Source organism: Lottia gigantea, assembly GCF_000327385.1.
Source record: "Lottia gigantea unplaced genomic scaffold LOTGIsca_224, whole genome shotgun sequence".
Taxonomy (NCBI): domain Eukaryota; kingdom Metazoa; phylum Mollusca; class Gastropoda; family Lottiidae; genus Lottia; species Lottia gigantea.
In genome coordinates this window covers 219,699-225,219 of record NW_008708594.1, presented here as the reverse complement: position 1 = coordinate 225,219, position 5,521 = coordinate 219,699, and the positions used below count along the sequence as shown (strand labels likewise).

Below are 5,521 nucleotides of genomic sequence, written 5' to 3'. Positions count from 1 at the left end.
CCTCGGGCCTGTGAATGGTCTTATATGACCATGAAGCCTTCTAAATGCTTAAAATTCACATCAGGCCGTTGCTTTCTAAGTTGTCTTTGTATCCGAGGGCTTTGGCCCTTAGGTCCTCGATTCGGAGAGATACCTCTCATTTTTGCCCCCTCCTAAGGTATTTCCTCGATACGCCCCTGCTTCAGGAGACTAACATCTAGAAACTTGCCACGAAATCATGCTGTAAATGTGACTTACTGAAAGAATGTAACCTTAAGGATTGGAAGTTAAATAAAAGCCGATGTTTGTATAGAACAGTTGATTGATATGTACATTACCTATATGACATCTTCTATTTACTAATGACTTGACTGATCCGATTGAAATTTGGATACATTAAGAGAATAGAATTGCTAGGCTATTGGTAGATTGGGTAGCTTGATTTGGCTAAATTACTCCCGAAAAGTCCTTAAAATAATTGCTATTGATGTTGATGCCAATCTGACATGGTGTCCAAACCACACCCCCATTCGTCATACTTCCTTGAGTTGACAAGACCATGTCAAAACCCGTATGTGGGATACGATGACCAATCTGGGTGCTTCGTTTCGTTCTGTAACTGCGGGTGACTCAACTTGCCATCCATGATCTGACGAAATTGTTATCCATCTCCTGCGCATGTTCATTAAAAATTCATCTCATCACATTTGTACTTACAGCGACAACTTTTGGTACCATTTGTTCAAAATTCCACAGAACGCAATATACAAAGAATCTTGTAAGATCATGGATACCTGTTTAAACCTGTATTGAAATCAATTGTTGATGGAGATGAATTTCAACACTTGTTCAAGAACTCATTATAACTACCCGTAACTCTTTTCAGAATGACAGTTCGTCTTCGGATTGTCTATAATTATCTAAATGAATTAACCAGTATTTTACAATACTTTGCAAAAATCAACCCCAGGTAACCAAAACTGCAATTATTTTTTAGAATTAATGTTTTTTAAAGCTGCATGAGACTTTTATGATATACAGCTATATAGCTGTCTAACCAACGGTAACCCCAAATCGACCAGCGTGTTGAAACTGACCTTGATTAGATATATTATACAATAAAACAGACGATTATTCAACAGCCCGTATTGATCATATATTTTGTTGCAACCAGATTATAAACAACGGTATTTAAAGGGACAGTCTGATTTTAAGTAGGTTCGTTGGATAAAGTTAGGTACGGTACTCAAATTAATGAAAACTAAAAGTATCTTTCTGTTGATTTTCAGAACGCCAAAATTATTCACAGGTTAACTTCCCCTTTAAAGCGAATGTCCGGAAAGCTTCAAGATATTAGGAGTTATGAGATGATCCTCTTCTTTCAATTCTGTTTTGTTTTTTTTCATTTCCTTAGACAAACAAAAGTCTAAGTTATCTCGACAACTTTTGGTATTTTTGTATGGCTAACGTCTGCCCTATAACAAGTTTCCTTTGAAAATTGAAAAAAATTGAAGCATTTATTGCTCTATAATAATATTTGTAATTAAGCAATTGCCCAAATATACATTACTCATATATTGGTTTGGTTGACCGACCACCCAATAATACAAGAGAAAATGACATTATAAGGAGAGAGTGTGCCAGATCCACTAAAAGAAGGATTTGTGTCTTAGTCCTTTTCTCTAAGTGTTCAATGGTTTATAGGTTTTTGTTATTGTAATGTTATTGTATTGTAAAGCTAATTTTCGATGAATGTCAATAACGGGAGTAATCCTAGTTTGATGATTTTCATTTACTTGTACATTTTTACAAAAAACAGTCGTGATTTTCAGTTTTTATTTTTACCAAAAGCCTTTTTTCCAACTCGACATTATGACAAACATATACATATAAATATATTGAACACCGATAGCTAAACCAGAAATGATGCGAGCATACATAGTCATTATCACAGTGCTCTTTGGTGGTTAAAAGGTTTGAAATACCACGACCCAATGGGAAACCAAAGAAATAAGAATGCAGTTTCGTTTTCCTTCGGATATTTTCGTCTGCATTGTAATCTAACAAATTTTTAACACAATCCTGTTTTCATGATATTTAGTTTAACAATCACATCGTGCCATTTAAGACCCTTTCTTGACAACAATAACAATTTGTGGGATAACGAAACGCAAAGAGGCTGTCAAGTTGCTATACTTTAGGTTTCGCTCTAGCCTAGTACAATTCATCTTTGACACCAAGAAACGGGTTCTACATTACAGAATTGTGTATACTTCCTTTAAAATGAATAACATGTAATCTTATTAACATGATAAATACAAGAACCTGCATAATTCTTGGTTTTAGATGACTCACTCCACTATCTTGTTTACACAGCGAGAATTGACACAATTATATGCAAATTAGCTCAAATATGTTAATTTACACCCGGGTGCACTTGCTGTACATTTGCTGTACGTTCATACGAAACATAACTTCCTTAAGTAAATCTCGAGCAAATTCTCTATTTCTGTCATAGCCTTGGAAAGGATCAAACCAGAACATTCAGTCAAATTTGCTCAAGTTTGCAAGTGTTCAAAAAATACATTCATGTTTAAATGTCGCCGTATATAAACAAGGCTTTAGAGTGCAATTTATGCAAGTTTAGAGCTCAATATAGTTCAATAATAATATACAAGACGAAGTCAATGCTCTCGTTTAAAATTTTATGGGTTATGGAGCTCACACAAACGGTCCACTGTGAACATTCCTCTCTCACTCTACATAGATTCATTCAAAGGTGCTCAGTCCGGCCCTGGATTCATTTTTATCTTAAAGATTTTATAAAGAACAGTAAAGAATGAACTAATGATGAAAAACTGTTTTGACAAAGTTATTAACATGTGAATTTTATATTATTCTCATCCAAAAATATTTCTTATGTCAATAAATAGATAGGGCCCAGGTTACATTTATCCAAATAGCTCCGTAATTAGACGGTTAATTTCTAATCAAATCGACCCTTTTCATACGAGAGGGTTTGACTCATTATATTCCTTTCACGAGTATCGTTTATATTTACAAAACAAAACATGAAATGAACATGCAAGTGTGTTTATTGGCAGAATCAAAAAGCAACATCATGAATATCTATAATCTCGGTCCCTCACAAAAGGTTGAAAAGGAAACACGTCTCCACAGAGTCAAGTTGAAGATAAATATGGTATGAAATTATCAACTATCTGTACTGTTTGAAACTTCCTTGGAAACGATGACATTTTTATGAGGTAATATATTGAAATATCGATTGAACTAACCATTATTACCGTGTTTTATTCAATTTGACGTGATTAATACAAATATTACACGATAAGATAACCACTCACTTCCGGCTACGTCAATCATTGCTGATGCAATTAAACAATATGTAATAAAGTGGAGTTAACATCCGACTTTTCTGTGACCCTTTGCGAAAAGACGGACAAGAATCGCCATCATCTTGATACGCAGAGAAGTATTAAAAAAAAATCGTGTCACAGTAGTTATGACAATAATATTCAGTTCAATGAGATGGTATGTTTGCAAGGGATTGTAAAAGAGGTTTTTCTTAAAAAAAACCCATCAATTTGCACCATTTTCGATCTGTCTGTGGTTCCTGCAATTCCTCTTCGCAATCGCCTTCTGTATCATAGCATATTTTGCGATTAGTGGCGTCAAAAATTGTTTAGATAAAGTGGAATCGCAGTAACCACAGACGTCTGACTGAAAATTGGACGGTGCAAATTGAAGCTATCAGTGCCCCCTATACACATAAAAAATGTAGAAAACCTCTATATAATTCCTTTAATAACTGCACCTCTCTTACATTCTTCAATGCATATGACGATTTCTTAAAAGATAAATAAAGGCGCTCCTGGTATGACTACTTACAACATGTTGTGCACTTTAACGAGCCTTGGCAGTTGGAAATTGGAAAAGAGTAGGATAATGCCGCAATCATGGCAAAATTTCCCTTATTGCACACTGCGTTGACAATCTTCTGTAGCTATCAGGGACAAAAAGTATCTTTTAACTTCATTTCTATAACCACTCGTTAAACATTTCAACATAAGTTACACATTGTACAAACGTTGACGTAAAACTTCAATTCATTTTAATTCACTTCATTCATCTCCTGGTACTTACTGTACAATCTTGACCTCTTTTATGTCGGTCACGTCGACCGCAGTAGCCAAATTCAACTATCTGCACTAATACAGGATCTAGCAAGTCTCTTGTACAAGGTGATCTCACTCCAGGGTTTTTCGTTTAATCGAGGGACCTTGCATCTTGCACCATATTTCACCAGGATGGGTTTTAATCCCGGATCTGATCTTAGTCTTTGTGAACATTGATCTTGCTTTCATCTGAAAGGAGTAAGACCCCTAAATGTGTGGATGACAGTTACATAGCTCCCAATTTTTCTGTTACATAGCTCCGTATTGTTCTGTTACATAGCTCAGTATTGTTCTGTTATATAGCTCCGTATTGTTCTGTTACATAGCTCCGTATTGTTCTGTACATAGCTCCGTATTGTTCTGTTATATAGCTCCGTATTGTTCTGTAATATAGCTCTATATTGTTCTGTAATATAGCTCCGTATTGTTCCGTTACATAGCTCCGTATTGTTCTGTTATATAGCTCCGTATTGTTCTGTTGTATAGCTCCGTATTGTTGTTATATAGCTCCGTATTGTTTTGTTACATAGGTCCGTATTGTTCTGTTATATAGCTCTGTATTGTTCTGTTACATAGCTTCGTATTGTTCTGTTATATAGCTCCGTATTGTTCTGTTGTATAGCTCCGTATTGTTCTGTTATATAGCTCCGTATTGTTCTGTTACATAGCTCCCAATTTTTCTGTTACATAGCTCCGTATTGTTCTGTTACATAGCTCAGTATTGTTCTGTTATATAGCTCCGTATTGTTCTGTTACATAGCTCCGTATTGTTCTGTACATAGCTCCGTATTGTTCTGTTATATAGCTCCGTATTGTTCTGTAATATAGCTCTATATTGTTCTGTAATATAGCTCCGTATTGTTCCGTTACATAGCTCCGTATTGTTCTGTTATATAGCTCCGTATTGTTCTGTTGTATAGCTCCGTATTGTTGTTATATAGCTCCGTATTGTTTTGTTACATAGGTCCGTATTGTTCTGTTATATAGCTCTGTATTGTTCTGTTACATAGCTTCGTATTGTTCTGTTATATAGCTCCGTATTGTTCTGTTGTATAGCTCCGTATTGTTCTGTTATATAGCTCCGTATTGTTGTTATATAGCTCCGTATTGTTTTGTTACATAGCTCCGTATTGTTCTGTTATATAGCTCTGTATTGCTCTTTTACATAGTCCCGTATCGTTCTGTTATATAGCTCATAACATATCTAGAGGGACAATGGTGTATAGTGTCAAACATGTTCCTTTAGCAACGGAGCAATGATAATGATCAGTTAGATGTGAATAGTCATCGTACCGTTGCTGAAGGAACATGGGTGTTAAGTTGCAGTAATAGAATAAGTCGGTTGT

At 35.3% G+C, this 5,521-nt stretch overlaps 1 protein-coding gene across 1 annotated transcript in view; it reads left to right on the top strand.

Moving 5' to 3' along the window:
- Positions 1–5,521, top strand: part of LOTGIDRAFT_239347 (hypothetical protein) — a gene marked incomplete at both ends in the record, with an annotated part of 10,542 nt that overhangs the window by 1,245 nt on the left and 3,776 nt on the right. The window lies entirely within an intron of this gene.